Consider the following 18,173-nt stretch of genomic DNA (forward strand, 5'->3'; position numbering starts at 1 on the left):
GTGCGCCTCCTTCTCCTCTCGGGTGATTATCAACCCTCGGCTGTCATTCCTCCATACACTAGACACATTCTGCCTCTCACAAAACGTACAATCATTTTCTTTAGACGTCTAACCTCCATTTCCCTTCAGACATGTAAAGTGATTACTTTTTTTCTTACTAGAAAAATATGCCAAGACAAATATACCAAATTCCTTTAGTTTTATGTTTGTCCTCTTGCTTCTGAAATTTGAACTTATTTCTCAACTAGTTCCGTTTTCTCTTCTGAATCATTTTGAACTTTTCATCATTTCCTTTATTTATGGAGCAATTAGCTGAAAGTAAGATGGTATTAAATGACCAGTAAATATTGAATTAAAAGAAACTCAGGATCAGGAGAAAATACTGAGAACCATAGGAAGTAGTATAAACCAACTACTGTCAAATTCTAAATTTCAGAGCTTACTAGTAGAAAGAATACAATTGCATATTCTATAAGTAAGCAGCTTTATTCTCTCCCAACTGGTAGAATCAGACTCATTTACTTACAAAGTCCCTTAAGTACACAGCAGGTTGTAAAGAGTCTAAGATTCTAGCCTCTCGTCTTTTATCCCATAATTTCCAGATTTTTGCATGTAGCACTGTTGTTCATATCTTTGAGGGAAAAGGTGTCTATTTTGTTCAAAGGCTTTTTACATTGTTTGCCTACCTCCAAGTCATTTTATGTGGGTAATTTTTAGGTGGGGCGACAACTGCAAATGTCTGTAAGTCAAGAAGTGTATGTTTTTCAAAAACAGATGCATAGGCACGTCTTTAAACGAAAAAGGCTGGCAAGATTATTGAGATGTCATAACATTGTTATTGAAGAAAAGATTTGCTTTCCTTTAGACAAAATTCTGCATTCACAAGGGCTAAGATTCCCATCACAGTACTATACATGAGGTGGAGTAAATTTACCGTAGTCGGGTTTTAAGGGGAAATGTTTGTAAGACAGGGAGGCATGGGCTGAGACCAGCAGCAACTGGTTGAAGGTGTAGCGATTGCAGAGAAATCTCCCCAGGCAGACTCAGAGAGCAAACCTGCAAGCAGCACTGGGTCCCAAAGTGAACAGTCACCCAACACAAAAGAAGACCTGTGTGTGTGTGTGTGTGTGTGTGTGTGTGTGTGTGTGTGTGTGTATGATTTTCTGTGGCCCAGGGCTTCTCATCTCTGTGGCAGAAGACAGTAAGGAGGGGGTAGCTAGATTTGCTTGGTGAATTCTTTCTCAATTTTGATGATCAAGACCCAGCAAATCCAAACTTTTAAATGGGAGCAGGGGTTTAACTTCTGAACAAAAGCACAGAAAATGGCATTGATAGCCTAGGCAACATTAGAGCATACAGGATCCTGGAGACAACCCTCCCAGGTTACAGAGGAGGAAGTTGGGCCAGATCACGGTGGCCTGTTAGAGGTCCCTCAGCAAGACCCTGCTGGCACACCTGCCACTGCCTGTCTAGGTCAGGTGGGTGGGTCACTACCACTCCTTGCCTTGCTTTTCCACCAACTTTCCTCTTCTTCGCTCTTCAAAGGGGAAAATGATCCTGAAGTGACAACATGAATATTTGCTGCGTTTGAATTTGGCCAATTAAGTAACCTTTTGGTTTCAGACGGGTCACAGAGAACTGTGCTTTCCCTGGTGCAGAACGGACTTCGGTGGGCTGTGTTTCTATTGTACTAGGAACATTCTAGGAAGAGCTTTTATAGCATCTGCTGTTCTGCTCAATGCAGGGATTCCCAGGCTGCCACCCCCCAAAACCAGGCCCTGGGAATGCTTTGATATCACATAGAGGAAGAAAATTTTAGTTTCAAAATCCAGGAAAAGCCATGCTTCTCCCCAATTGTTGATCGTGGGATTTTTTTGGTGTTTTTTTCCCCAGATATTATGAATCTAATAATTGAACATTATTATTATTTTTGAGCTCAGTTAGGAAGCATTATTTGTCTCTAGAAAGGTATAGAGTAGTGGTTAGAGCTCAAACTCGAGACTCAGTTGGTAGCCTGGGTTGGTAGCTTTGCACCCACACTTCGTCACTGAAAGCCTCAGTTTCCTCCTGTGTAAAACGAAGAGGACAATGACTTACTTCATGGCTTTAGTATGAAAAATAGATTTCCCCCCACAAAGATAATGAAGGTAAAATATTGGGCATCTTTTGTGGCTGAGGATAACTGTTTGATAAATGTCAGCTGTTTTTATTATTTATTCATGCAACAAACAATAACATACAGTTAAGCAATAATGTTAAAATTCCACTAGATGCTGGAAATAAAATAAAAAGAGCAACCTAGGCCCAGTTCCTCTTCTCAAAGAGTATTTTTTCAGACAGTGCAAGCAAGCAAGCTATGAAGTAAATGAAGGGTGTGACAGATGCCATGATGAGGGAAGGTTCAGGAGCATCTGAACTAGAGATGAACCCAGGACTGCAGGGAGTTTAAGTTAATCTGTGGAGAAGCAGAAACCCTCTCTGGCAGAGCCATGCATGCAGGGAAGGGCATATCTGAATTGTAGACTGAGGCTTGGTGTGGCAGAGGGCAGAGTGGTAGGGGTGGGGGGGTGGGGGGCAGAGAGCAGTGAGAGGCCAGGTCTTGAAGGCCTTCCATGCTCTGGGGAGGAATTCGGACTTTGTCCCAAATGTAGCAGGAAGCCATCAATGTGCTGTGAGCAGGAAAGAGACCTGATCTGATGTGCTTTCTGGAGGCGTCACCCAGGCCTAGAGGATGAGATTAGGGGAGGCGAGGCCAGAGGCTGGGGATGAATGGGGAGCAGCGATGGACACCGGCCTGGGTCACAGCATGCATAGAGCCAGGTTTTCACCTTCCACCTTCCAGCAGCCACATGGGGCAATGGTTGGCATTTATATATTTTGGAGTATTTTCATTGGCATTTATTATTTCAGCTACTTTCCCCTTTCTCCAAATTTTAACTATTTATTGTATCCGTTTGTGTTGTGTGTCTTTTAGTAAGTCTCCTCATATACATTTGGTGGAATGAAGTAGGAAAGGAAGAGAGGAAAGAAGATTCTCCCAAACTAATGTTCCTTTCTCTAAATACATTTATTTCAGAACACAGAGCTGGGAGGTTTCTGTCCCGGGTTTTATCAGATTTAGGAGAAAGGCTGTGTAGTAGACTCCATGCACAGTTTCACCACTAATGCATGTGGGGCAGATGGCCTTCCCATTTTAGGACAAACGGCAGTCTTTCTTCTCTCAAACATCCGACCATAATTAAGACACCTGCGTATTTAAGCTGCTGCAGTCACAACGGGTTATCCAGCTCATCACTTCTTCACCCAGCAAGGTGTGTGAAAGAGGAAGACTTGCGTAGCCAGTAAATTTCATAGCAGGTTAACCCGAGCCCTTTGAATTCAAACAAAGGAAGTCCTCAACCTGATTGGAATTAACCTCCCATGACTTCGGCTTCATCTTCCCTCAAGCGAAGGTGATGCGGAGCTGCAGGCGGGAAACCTGATGGGTGTTAATGGGGGGTTTTCAAGTTTGTCTTGCTTTTCTTAAACTATTAAGAAAGAACAAAAACATTACTTAAAATGGAATCAGTTTCCAGGAAGGGGAAAAAAGAAAACTGAGAATTTATTATTAAAGAAAGAAATGGAGTCGAGGTGAAAAAAGGCCTTCTCACATCTCCTGGCCAGGTGCTCCGTGCATATAAATGTTTCAAGTTCAGCTTTAAGATCAAGGGAAAGTCTGTAGGGAGTCTTGTTTCCTGGAGACTGCTTGCTAGAACTGCTCCGGTATACGGGCTGCCCATTTTTATTTGATTATTAAGGATTAAAGGGGGGAAGAGAATGATTCTAGAATAGTAGTTCCTTGGTTTTCATTAACTTTGTACAAGATAGTGAAAAGCAGACTTCCAAGGGAGGGTGTGCTTATGGATTTGGGGCCACCAGCTCGCCTCCTTCCCTGTCATCCCTGCTTAACATGAAATTGCCCTTCCCCTCAGGAGCTCAAATTACAAGAAAGCTGCCTCCCTGCAACGATTGAGAATCTCTGTGCCTCTCAGAAATCCTCCCGGTTTTCACAGGAGTGTGGAGGGAAGATGAAAAGAATTTCACATGAGATTGCTGGTTGCTCCAGAAACCACGCATGGCTTAGCAATGCCTTGGAGAGCTGCTCACCGGTGCCCAAGTTCTCTGGCCTTTCAGCCTTTGAATACACGAGCAGGAGGCAGCCCATTCCTCCGTGTCAACATTTTAAAAGTTTGCTTTCTTATCGCTAGTGCCACAGCCTGTCATCACAACTAAAACACACCTGAAGTTACTTTAGTAAAGTGCCTAAGAAAGTTTAGTGATAAAATAACATACCTGAAAAGAATGCCTTATTGTTGTGGTGGGGAATTTTATTACGAAGATCTCATGGTTTGGGGTCATAAATTCCTGTTCCAATGATAGGCATAAAAATAAATGTATTGATTAAGAGCTTGGCCTTCAAAAAGAATAAAATAATCAAAATAACAAAAACTAATTTTCTGGTTTAATTCATTCCCAGCAATCAATGTTTTAAAAACAGAATGGGAACTCAGAATTTAAAAAAAATTGACACCCACTGTCGATTAACATGTTTCAACCCCAGGACAATTCAGGAGGTTCAACGTCTAGACCAAAAGGCTGGAATTAAGAGAGTGATGCGACTTGTCCCATGTCATATGTGACAAGCAAATTGTGAAAATCGGAATAGAGCCTATATATCCTGACTTTGATTCTGACGATTTCAATACTACACATTTAAAAAAATTACTCCTAGGTTTTGTAGCACAAAAGTAGGCTGCATAATATGAGTGGTGAACAAGCGACTAAAGAAGTACTGTTTGGAATAGTATCTCTTACTGTATATTTTTAACCGAAATTCTTATATGCCCAGAGCCTAATTTCTTTTACATTATAACCTCACTGTTTCATGTTGATGACTACTCAATATCATGGTTATTTTAAAAGTTGAAATCAATATTTATATATCCATAGTCTTTATTCTCTAATAATGAAGATAGTTAAAGATTGTAGATTTGTAGTTTCACTTAGTGGTTAAATGTGAACTTCTGTTTGAGATGGAATAATAGCCTAGAAATAAAGGTTTAAAAATGTTTCAGTGCTGTGTATATTGATCCTTAGACCTCTGCGAGGTCTTGCTCTCTCTTTGCTTTTAAAAATGTTTCTGAATGCTGCCGTTCCGTGGTCTGTGATGTAGAGGCTGTTAGGGAAACCTCACTTTGAGAACAGCATCATTCAGGGCTTTTGCTAATTGATTATGTCTTGGGAAAAAGTCATACACAAGAATTTTGGGGATGCTGAGCTTAGTCATGATCAGATGTGGGATTGAACTCCCTCTGTTGCCTCCACCAGTAGTGCCATAGTGGGGGGCCTTGAAGGAGAAGAGGCGTGTAGCTCACTCACTGGCACAGCAAGCTCCCACCCCTCCTACTTGGGAAACTGAGCTGGTGACTAGCACACAGAGTCAGCTAGAGAGAAGACAGCACTGGCCTCAAAGAGCTTAGAGTCAGCAGATCCAACAGTAAGTAGGACGCTGGTGGGACAGTGTCATACTACTCATTAGGAAGGCGCAGGATCACTGGACCCTCTTGGAAACAATGAGTGGAAATGTAAAGCGAAGAGTCAGTATTGTCTCAGCATAGCCATCACTGTTACTCAAACTAAGGTGATGGTGATAGCTAATGCTTTTCTACTGACATTCTTGTTGCCAGTGTATATGGTGAAAAGTTGTAATAGTTACTGATGTTTTGCACCCAAATTTTTTTCTAACCATTATTATGTGTTATTGTAAGACGACTCTGCTTAGGGTTGAGTTGTTAGGGGATAAAAATGAAAAACCATAAGGAGAATTAAGCTAATAAACAAACTAACAAAATAAACATTTCAACTTGGATCATCTCAGAAGCCAGGCTGCAAATTTCACCAGGGCCATTAATAGGGTCCCTCTAAGTTGTTATTTTTAAAAAATTCTTTATTGTTTAAAGTATTATTTATGTCTCCTTTTTCCCCCATTGACCTCTCACTGGCCACCCACACCTCCCTGCACATGCCCTCATTTCCCTAGTGTCTGTGTCCATTGATTGTGCTTATATGCATGTATACAAGTCCATTGGTTGATCTTTTACACCGTCCCACCCCCCTTCCTTCTGAAATTTGATGGTCTGTTCGATGCTTCTCTATCTCTTGATCTATTTATGTTTATCAGTTTATGTTGTTCGTTATATTCCACAAATGCCTGGGATCATGTGATATTTATCTTTTTCTGACTGGCTTATTTTGCTTAGCATAATGCTCTCCATGTCCATCCATGCTGTTGCGAATGGTAAGAGTTCCTTCTTTTTTTATAGCAGTGTAGTATTCCATTGTGTAGATGCACCACTGTTTTCTAATCCACTCACCTGCTGATGGGCACTTAGGCTGTTTCCAAATCTTAGCTATTGTAAATTGTGCTGCTATGAACTTAGGGGTGCATATGTCCTTTCTGATTGGTGTTTCTGATTTCTTGGGATATATTCCTAGAAGTGGGATTGCTGGGTCAAATGGCAGTTCCATTTTTAATTTTTTTGAGGAAACACCATACTGTTCTCCACAGTGGCTGCAACAGTCTGCATTCCCACCAGCAGCACACGAGGGTTCCTTTTTCTCCGCATCCTCACCAGCACTTGTTGTTTGTTGATTTGTTGATGATTGCCATTCTGACAGGTGTGAGATTGTACCTCATTGTTGTTTTGATTTGCATCTCTCAGATGATTAGTGACTTTGAGCATGTTTTCATGTCTCTTGGCCTTCTGTATGTCCACTTTCGTAAAGTGTCTATTTAAGTCCTTTGCCCACTTTTTGATTGGATTGTTTATCTTCCTTTTGTTAAGATGTATGAGTTCCCTATAAATTTTGGAGATCAGGCCGTTATTGGATATAACATTGACAAATATGTTCTCCCATGCAGTGGGCTTTCTTGTTTTGTTGATGGTTTCTTTTGCTGTGCAGAAGCTTTTTACTTTGATATAGTCCCATTTGTTTATTTTCTCCTTAGTTTCCATTGCTTTAGGAGCTGTATCGGTTAAGGCATTGCTACTACATATGTCTGATATTTTGCTGCCTATGGATTCTTCTAAGATAAGTTGTTATTTTTTTCAGGGACTTCTTTTTTAGTATTATACTGACCACTTAAATGCTAAAGCGCTGGATGGTTTATAGAGTTCATCCCCATGCATTTTTATCTCTAGATCATTAAACAACCCTATATCTACAATCTAGTCTGAGCAGATTTTATTATCCCCAGAGGAGTAAAGTGAGGCTTAGGGATGCATTAAAAATAAGAAGTTCCTAGTAGAGACCGGTACTTAAACTCCAAATCCCATCATCTTTCTACTACTTCCTACCTTCCTACTATGAATTCTCAATCAGATCTTCAAAAAATTTAAATGAGGTCAGCAGTTGTAGCCAGCATTTAAAACACTCAGCGTGTCTCAGTAAGTAGCTATTTTGGGAGATAAGTGATCTTTCAATCACCCACTCTTCCAAGCAACTCTATCTCAGAACTGAGGGTGAATTCAGGAGTTTTTCCCAGCTTCAGAATAGAGGATCCTTTGGGGAAATAATGTTAAAAGTTTTGGATCACCAGTCAATTTTGACTGGTATTATTATTATTTTTTAAACCAAACCATCTGGCAGTTGTGTCTCATCTCCTCCTGCTGCCAGTGGCTGGACCCACACACATTCAGACCTCACACAAAAATGCCTATGTCTGCACATTTTCACTGCGAACAGGCATTTTCAGTCAAAGCAGAAAGAAATGAGGCTCTGCCTGTCTGTTGCAATAACATTAGTGTTATCTCCGTGCAGATGCTTTTAGAAGTGCGGAGTTAAATGCAGAGCCCTGGAGATGCCTAGGAGCGCACATGAGATAAGCACAGCCATTCATGGAAGACCTAAGAAACTGAGAATTTGCAGGATAAACTTTTCACCATGACAAAGTAGAGCCATGTCGCCTGTTCCAATGAGATTGACAGCAGGGAATAATGACAATAAGGTTAGTGTAGGGTGCATTTATGATGCAGAGAGGTGGAAGAGATATATGGGTGTGCTTGGTCAGAATGAGCCACGGTATTATTAACTACCAGTGTAATCGGGGCTTGGGAATAAAAGGGCTGAAATATGAGCATGGCAAAGTCAGTCTGGCTACATATAAGCGAAGGAAGGGTAAAGGTTAAATAAACGTTTATTGTAGGCTCTTTGACAAGAAGGTCCGGTCTATCAGTGGCCAGCATTTCAGAATTCAGGGAAGCAGAGAGTCAACTATGCAATCAGAGCTGCAACTGCCAATGGAATGTGCTGGGTGAAACTGGCCTGGGACTGCCCCTGCAAATGTAGGGGTAGAGCTGTGCCAGCCCTCGGGACACTGAAGAAAATGCTGGCGTCCACTGGCCTGTTGATCCATTTCACTCTCACTCTTTCAACTGCTGTCCCCCCGCCCCGCCACACACACACACTACATACACATAGGCATGGTTTTTTATGACTCTAATTTTTAGAGCACTTTTAAATTCACAGCAAAACTGAGAAGAAAGTACAGAGTTTTCCCTTTTATCTCCTGCCCCCACTCATTCATAGCCTCCCCATTATCAACACTCCCCACCAGTGTTATGTCTGTTAATATTGGTGAACCTACATAACACATCATAATCACCCAAAGTCCAGAGTTTATATTATAGTCCCTCTCAGTGTTATACATTGTACAGGCTTGGACAAACTTATAATGACATGTATGCATCATTGTAGTGTCCTGCAGGATAGTTTCACTGCCCTAAAAATCCCCTGTGCTCTGCCTACTCATCCCCCCCCACTCCCTACCCCTAGTGCCTGATCCTTTTACTCTCTCCAGTAGTGTTGCCTGTTCCAGAATGTTGGAATCCTATAGCATACAGCCTTTTTAGATAGGCTTCTTTCACTTAGAAATGTGCATGTAAGGCTCCTCCATGTTTTTCCACAGCTTGATAGTTAATTTCTTTTCAGCACTGAATTGTCTGGATGCACCACGGTTTACTCATTCATTCACTTACTGAAGGACATGTTTATAGACCTGCTATAAACATCTGAGTGTAGGTTTAAGTGTGGACATGTTTTCAACTCCTTTGGGTAACTGCCAAGGAATGTGATTCCTGGAAGGTATAGGAAGAGAATGCTTAGTTTTATAAGAAACAGCCAAACTATCTTCAATAGCTTCAAACACGTTTGTACCACCAGCAATGAGTGAGAGTTCCTGTTGCTCCACATCCTCACCAGTATAGGTGTTGTCAGTATTCGTGGTTTTGGCCATTCTAACAGGTGTGCAGTGGTGCCTTGTTGCTTTAATTTGCATTTCCCTGATGACATTTGATGTAGAATATCTTTTCATATGCTTATTTTTCATCGAAGAAGATTTTCCATGTCTTCTTTGGTGAGGTGACAGTTAAAACCTTTGGCAGTCAAATCCATTTTTTAATCAGATTGTTGTCTTATTGTTTTAAGACTTCTTTGTATATTTTGAATAATAGTCCTTTATCAGATGAATCTTTTGCAACCATTTTCTCCAGGTCTGTGGTTTAGCTTCTCACTGCCTTGACATTTTCTTTCACAAAGTAGTTTTTAATTTTAATGAAGTCTAGATTTTCAATTATTTTTTCAGGAGTTGTACCTTTGGTGTTATAGCTAAAAAGTAATTGCCATATTCAAGGTTATCTAGGTTTTCTCCTGTGTTATCCTCTGGAGTTTCATAGTTTTGCATTTTACATTGAGGTCTATTATCCATTTTGAGTTAATATTTATGAAGTGTGTAAGGTCTGTGTCTATATTCATCTTTTGGATGTAGATGTTCAGTTGTAGCAGCACAGTTGGTTTAAAAGACTATCCGTTGTTTTATCTTTGCTCCTTTGTCAAAGATCAGTTTACTATATATATGGGAATCAATTTCTGTTCCATTGATCTGTCTATTATTTAGCCAATACCATATTGTCTTGACTTTAATAGCTTTATAGTAAGTCTTGAAGTTGGGTGGTATCAGTCCTCCATCTTTGTTATTCTTGAATACTGTGTTGGCGATTCTGGGTCCTTTACCTCTATGTATAAACTTTAGAATCAGTTTGTTGATATCTACATACTCACTTGCTGGGATTTTTATTGTGATTGCATTGAATCTATAGATTAAGTTGGAAGGAACTGACATCTTGACAATATTGAGTCTTCCTACCAATAAATATAAAATATCTCTCCACTTACATAGTTCTTTGATTTCAGTCATCAGAGTTTTGTAGTTTTCCTCATATAGTTCTTTTCATATTTTGTTGGCATTATACCTAAGCATCTCATTTTTGGGGGGTTTTATTATAAATTGTGTTTTGTTTTTAATTTCAAATTCCACTTATTTATTGCTTGTATACAGGAAAGGCATTGACTTTGTATATTAATCTAGTATCCTATAACCTTGCTGTAATCACTTCTTAGTTACAAAATTTTGTTGTTGATTCTTTCTGATTTTCTACACAGATGATCATATCATCTGTGAACAAAGACAGTTTTATTTATTTCTTACCAACATGTATACCTTTTCCCTTTTTTAATTTTATAGTATTAGCTTGGACTTCAGTACAATGTTGAAAAGGAATGGTAAGAGAGGACATCTTTGCCTCATTCCTGATCTTAGTAAGAAAGCTTCTAATTTCTCAGTATTAAGTATAATGTTAGCTGTAGGTATATCGTAGATATTCTTTATGAAGTTGAGGAAGTTCCCTCTATTCCCAGTTTACTGAGAATTTTTTTATCACGAATGGATATTGGGATTTTACCAAATGCTTTTTCTGCATTTATTGATATGAATATGCTTGCATTTTCTTTAGCCTGCTGATGTGGTGGATTACATTAATTGATTTTTGAATGCTGGCCCAGCCTTGCATACCTGGGGTAAATCCCACTTGGTCGTAGTACATAATTCTTTTTATATACTGTTGGCATGTATAATTACTTAATTTCCTATTTACCCTTCTAATGTTGTGAGAGGAGAAGTTCAAGGAGTTAGAGACTGGAGTATAGAAATGAGGAGAGTTAAGGATCGGTTTTGATAACCACTATCAGTTTATTGCATTTTATAGTTGGATCATTTCTTTTTCCCACTGTTGTAAAATGGAGACCCAGAATTAGTTACACATTAATTTATTCAACATCTATTAATTTCTAGCTATATACCAGGAACTGTGATAAATATGCAGAGATAAATAAGGCCACTGCCTTAGAGGAGCTCACAGTTAAATGGAGGCAGGAGTAAGCAGAATAATAATAATATCAATGCTCTAACTGAGACATAGCTAGACTTTTCTGGAAAGTTAGAGGAAAAAGAAACTCTGCTTCAGGGAATTGGCATTTGACTTGGGTCTTGAGTACTTTCTGAATATTCTTAGCAATTTTCTCCAGAGAAACAAAGCAAGCATTACTCTGTCTTCATGTACCTCACAAACCCTCTCCCCAAATAACTGAGATTTGCTTCTAACTGGCAATTGCTTCAATAATAATGTGTGTGTGTGTGTGTGTGTGTGTGTGTGTGTGTGTGTGTGTGTATTTGTTTTTCAGTGTACAAAGTGCTTTCTTATGGAAGTCTCAGGAGAATGCCTTTTAGCACAAGTACGATTCTCCCCATTCCACATGTGACAGAGCCAAGCACAGAAAGATAGGTAACGTGCACCTTGGCCTGCTCAGAGATATAGCCTGGATTTGAACCTTGGCTTCCTTCTGATTCCCCAAACTGAAATATTTCCTCTTGTTTAACTCTGATTACATAAATAATAAAGTCCAACAGCAGCATTTCATTAAGCTCCCTGTTTAAAATGAAGCATTTTTCATTTATACTTCTACTGAAGAGATGTATGCTCATCGTACCCAGATATCCATTAGCTAAAAGGAATTTAGGAACTGCACTGTCCGGCAAGCCTGGTGTTCCATCCAACCCAATACTGTGTTGACAACAGAGGCCTCGAGGGATTTATCAGGAAAGGCCGTAGTTTTCCTCTCTGACATTAACCTTAAAGGTTAGGTGTACTCTCAGAAGCCATTTGTGGCTCTGACATTCATAAATTTGGTCAAAACCTTTATGAATCCATTTATATTCCTTGCCTGTACCTCCTTTGTGGTAATGAGCTCCATAAGTTTATTATTTTCTGAGTAAAGTAATGCTCCCTTTCATTTGTCCTTAACTCACTTCCCTCTGTCTGCAGGAGTCCTCCTTTTCTAGTGAGGAATTGAGAATTATGAGAATAACTGTACTTGTGTTTACTTTACACATGACCTGCAAAATTCTCTAGGTTGATTTTATTTTTCTTAAGCAAGAGTAAATAAAACTTCATACTACATTTCCATTACAGAGGGATCAATATTTTATTTGAACATTAGGATTCTGTCTTCTGGCATATTTTCTGTACCCTTGATGATGCTAAAACTTGTTCTAGAGTTGCCTTAGAATAAGCTCATTTTGGTATTTATAATACATATTGCATGTTGAAGGCAGCTCTGAACTGGCTTGAGGAAGCTTGAGATAATTTATTCTAATTTGAACCCACTTTTAGAGAGTGAGTATACAGTATATTATGTTAAATATATTTTATAACTTATTATCACTAATGTATTATAAAGCATTGTAAAGAAGTTGAAGAACACTGATTTGGTGTCAAGAATCTGGAGTTCTAAAGCCATCTCTAAACTGTGGTTTGTAAGTTTATAAGGTTAGGGGTTGAATTAGGTAACTTTCAGGATCTCTTCATACTTTAAAATTCTGAGTCCCTGATTTCCTCATCCATTTATTGGGAATTTAAACACACCCAACTCTATCTTCTCTAAGCCCCAACAATCTTCCCCCAATTCCATTGTAATTCATTTGCTCAATATTGCTGCACTGTTTACTTTTATTCCTATTTCCCACCTCAAAGGTCTCAGGTAAATGAAAAAATTATAATTTCCCTTCCCTAGCCCGTTACCAAAATAATGACCTTTCCCTTAAATTATTCTTAAGTGATGGATCTATTTTGTCCAGTTTGGAGGTACTAGTAGATCTTGAATGCCCCCTCCGAATCCCTTCTGTCCTAGGTAATCACTCATGTAATTCATCAATATTCTTTATGTGTCATTATTGACAAAGGTAAATATTGCTCACAGTCTCTCCATTTTCATCTTTGATTTTGCTAAAAATCCTAAGACCAATGGTATCCATCCCAACCATATTTGTTTCTTGACTTGGGTTAAAATTTCCTTTAGCATTGGCCACTTATTGATTTTGCCATAGAGAATACACATTTGGTAAGAATTACATTCTTTGCTCCCTTTTCAGATAACAAATACAGGGCTGTAAAGTTATCAGTCATTTGAATATAGCATCACTCTGCTCAGCAAACAAACACTCATCATACATCCATTTGTGACCAGGTATCTGCCAAGAAGCCCATGAACTCACAGGTCCAATGATCTCCTCCCTACAATGGAGTGTATGACACTCATGTCATGGGATGTGCTGGGACTACATGAGGAATACATAGCAACCTCTGACACACAGAACATGTTTAAAGAATGTTGGTTTACTCCCTATTTCTTTCTAGTTCTCTAATTGAGCCAATAGGAGTAGACCACAGTAGTAGAAGAATTCAAGAGAGCATCAGGACACTGACTCCAGGAGAAATGTGAATCACAAATAGAGAAATGCTGTGGTCTGTGAAAACATAAGCAGATTTAATGTCTTATAAAATGACCAGATGAATGCTTATTGCGCTTCCAGTCATTGCCAGTTGCTATGCACTTATTACTCTGCCATGGGGCTTGTAGTAACTGCAGTGATCCGGGTCTTCCTCTCAGGTAGCCCTCTTTACTCAGCTGTAAAACTTCATTTGTCCAGGTTTGACATCAGGGCCGGCTTCTTAAATGATTTTCCTTGACAGTTGAGTCCTTCTCTCAACCTGCCTGTGCTGGCAGGGAGTTACTGCCAGGAGAGAGTTGATTTCTGCCACCTGCCTGAGTATAGCCCTTTCTTTCCTATTCACCTGTATCTTTTCTCTATAACTGAGTGGAGGAACAAGGGGGCAGAAAAAGGGGGAAAGGAAGTGTAAATCCTGGGAAAATCTTTTGAAGATCCTAATTTTACATTGGGTAATACTTTATAAAAGTATCCCTTTTGATATCTCTAAAACTAAAATGTAACGATTTAAAACTGTTAATTAGGAAAGGATGAATGGCTTCATTTTAGAAGGAATCAGCTGCATATTTATTCATAAAGGTACTCTGTTAATGCTATAAGATTCACAAGTTGAGTTTTTAAAAGCTCAAATCCTTTCTCAGGTACCTAATAGAAGGCCATTGGTAGACACCAGAGATTATTATCTATATATATAAAAGCCTAAGTGACCGGATGACCAGCCAGTAGCTATGACGTGCACTGACCACCAGGAGTCAGATGCTCAACACAGGAGTTGGCCCCTGGTGGTCAGTGCACTCCCCCAGTGTGAGTGCTGCTGGCGAGCACAGCTGCGGTGGTGGCACGAGCCTCTCCTACAGACACTCCCCCTGTACGCCCCAGCTGCGGTGGTGGCAGGCACAGCAGGGCCGGGATGAGTGGGAACAGCACAGTGCCCAGCCCAGGTTCGGGCTCCTCTCCTGCCGCCTGCTGCCTGAGGCCTGCCGCTTTGCGCACTACTTTGTGCTGTGTGGGATCGATGCGGACAGTGGGCTGGAGCCTGACAAGCTGGCAGGTAAGGCCAGGCTGTGGCAGTGCGGAGGTCCACTGATCCCCACAGGCCAGACTGAGGGACCCCACTGGTGCACAAATCCGTGCACCGGGCCTCTAGTGATGAATAAGACACATATTTTGTCTTCATTTCATTTAGAGACTGAGCAAGGAAAGCAGACATATACTTACATATACAAATAAAAATAATATCGGGCTGCATAACAAGGGAGAAATAAGGTTTACACTGGCAAGCTGTGGGGAGAGCCTAGTACCAGAAGAAGTAATTGAGCAAGGCACTGAGATGAACCATTTTCTGTGTTTGGGGCAATGTGAGGAGCTTTGCTTAGAAGGATCTAAGGAGCATGAGAGAAGAATGTGGTGGAAGATGGGCATGGGAAAGCTGCCCAATTCTCCTTTACACCTTTATCCGCATTACTTCTTGTGAATGCCATTTTCTTACCTAAGAAGTTTGGCATCAGTACTTTAGGTCTCATTCTGATTTGGAGAAACAAAGTTTATTCTGAAGCCATTTTGTCATCCGAATATAACTTGATAACAAGATGATTGCTCAAAAATTCACTTCTGAGCATTCCTTACTAGGGTATTTTTAAAAAGGTGGGCCTTGTGGCTGGCTCACAAGATGAAGCTGGGAGGTTTGAGCAGTGCTGTGGTAATGGCGTTTGGTTTTTTAAAGCAAATACCTTATGCTTTGCAAGCAGTTTGCCTAGGTTTGAATCCTGGTTTCCACGCCCTGTGCCTCACTTTGCTCAGCTCTAAAATGGGAATAATAATAGAACCTATTTAGCACACTCAAAAAAACAATGGTATGTTATTTCATAGAATAAGAAATCCAGAGGGAAGGCAGCTTTAGGGTTAACTCAGCAGTTCATATTGTCACTGGGGATCTAGTTGCTTTCTTTTTCCTCTGCCCTGCTCAGCAGATTGGCTTGGTGCTTGGACTTCTCAACTAATGTCCCACGATGACCACTGCAGTTACAGGCATGACATGGCCATTTCCTTCTGTGCTCATTTGAGTAGTGAGGGTACTCTTTCCCAGAAATCCCCAGAAGATTGCCTCTCATTTCTCCTGGTTTACAGCTTCTCATGGTAGAATATGCCTACCTTGAGTTAACACCTGGCAAAGGGGATTATTGACAGAGACCAGTCGTGATTGCTCCCCTGGGGCTGGGGAGGGATCAGCTTCTCTGAGCTCTTGGCAAGCGAGTGGTAAACACAGGATAAATATTAGGGCTGAGACAGCCAGGAGGAAGGGGAAGCAGGGGCTTTGGGCTGCCGGCAGAGGATCTACCCCCTTTCTCTGTATTATTCTGAGGATCAAGTAAAAAGATCTGTAAACATACTTAGCAAAGTGCCCTGGCTGGTGTGGCTTCGTTGGTTGGAGCATTGTCCAGCACACCTGAAGGTCACAGGTTCAATCCCCAGTGAGGGGTGTACGGAGGCAACTGATTGATACTTCTCTCTCACATCTAAGTTTCTCTCTCTTTCTCCCTTCCTCTCTCTCTAAAATCAATGAGCATATCCTAGAGTGAGGATTACAAAAATACTTAGCAAAATTTCTGATGCATGATAAGCCAATAATAAAATTTAGTGGTTATTATAATTTTTACTTGTATCAGTATCAAATGTTATTTTATTTAAATTTTTTTTTTCTCTGAAAGATGTGGGCAGAATCACCTTTCTTTGCGTAGCCTGTTTTATCTCACAGGGTTGCAGTAACTCAGGAACTCTATTCTCTCAATGATGCAGTAGGAATTCACCTGTTGCCTAGCGTATCTAGAATGACGATGCTTTTTCTTCCGTCAAGGCACATACTCTTCAGGGTATGTGCTCTATAGGTTCAGAAAGTCAGAGCCATAAAGATAATAGTCACCTGCTACTTCTTAGTACGGTAACTTTGGGCAAGATTATCTTCAATGACTATCTTTAAATAAGTCTGATTTTGGTTCTTACCTCATAGCGTTCTTATGAACATTAACTTAATTCCCTTACAGCAGCACTTAGAGTGCTTAGTACACAATAAACACGCAATACATGTTAGCTGCAAGAAAGCCAGGCATCCAAGGACCTTGACCTAGATTTTCAACCTGTCTTCTAGAACCAACTTGAGCGATGGAATGCCATTGCTGGCTTAGATCAATACCCAATGCCAGGCAGGTCTTGGACTAACCACACTGCATCCCGATGGATTTCTGATGAGAGCACGTAAGGAAGGGGAACGTTCATAACAAACATTCATTTTCACAGTGACTTGGCTGCGAGCCTCTGGAGCCACTCACCTCTGACAAGAGCATAGACACAGCTATTTTCATTGGGAATACTTTTGGCAGCAAACAACAAAACAGTTGTCTGCTAGATTTAGAGAAGCAGCATTGTTTTTCTCACGTGGCCGAATGTAGAGCCTCCATGGATGAAAGAGATGCTTCGGGGATGGTGACTGCAGCTCCGGGGACCGTGCCATGTTCAGAACAGGAAGAAGATGGAGGGAGCAGCACAGGAAGCAGCCGTCTTGTATATCAGGAAGGCAAACATTTCCCAGAATCCCCCACCAAAATCCCTCAGCTGTCCTGCTGGGCGAGAACGAGTGGCATGTGTGTGCAGGCCTCCAGGGGAGCTGGGGAGGTACGTGGTTTAGTTTTTGTTTTAGTTTTTTGGCAGCTCCTAAGTTAGAGGCAGGACAAGGGAGACGGGAGTTGGGAATGGAAATGAGGATATCCAGCCTACAGTGTCTGCCATGATAGTTTTAAACGTAAGAATAGCTGCACATCTTCACAAAGCCCAGGGCAGACAAAGCAAAAGGCACTGCTCTGCCACAACGGTGGTCCATCAGCTGCCAGCAAATCACTTCTCTTCTCTTCTCATTCGTACAGTTGTTTTAAGGGAGGAAAAATCTCCATTTGGTTTTACCATGCTGGGCCCTCCAGTGTCTCTTTGCTTTTACATAATTCACTATGCAAACAGAAGAATGCCAGGCCTGCCATTTGGCACGTGTGAGAAAAGCCATACGATTCTCTCTAAATAGGAAGTAACCTCTGTGAGTCGTACCCTGTGGTGCTGGGAAGTCGGGACCCTTCCCACATGCAGCAGGCTGGGCTCGCTTGGCTTTCCTAGAAGTGGGCCATTTCCCATCTCCCAATATTTATAGCCTCCTCTTAAGGAAGAAAGTGGGCTGTACTAGGAAGTCATATTAAGATGGAAAGGGGATGTAAGCCGCCTCGGTAGTAAAAGACAAAGACACAATTTAAATTCATTTGGTTGAAAAGATAAATGCAGATAAAAGCCCAGTGTACAGAAGCCAAATGCTCTGGCCCAGGAAACAGACAATGGACTTGGCTGTGAGCCACTGGAGCCGCTCACCTTTGCTTAGGGCTTGGCTCTGAGCAGCTGCAAGCCCTACCGAGGGGGT

This window comes from Cnephaeus nilssonii (genome assembly GCF_951640355.1).
Source record: "Cnephaeus nilssonii genome assembly, chromosome: 5".
NCBI classification, from domain to species: Eukaryota; Metazoa; Chordata; class Mammalia; order Chiroptera; family Vespertilionidae; genus Cnephaeus; species Cnephaeus nilssonii.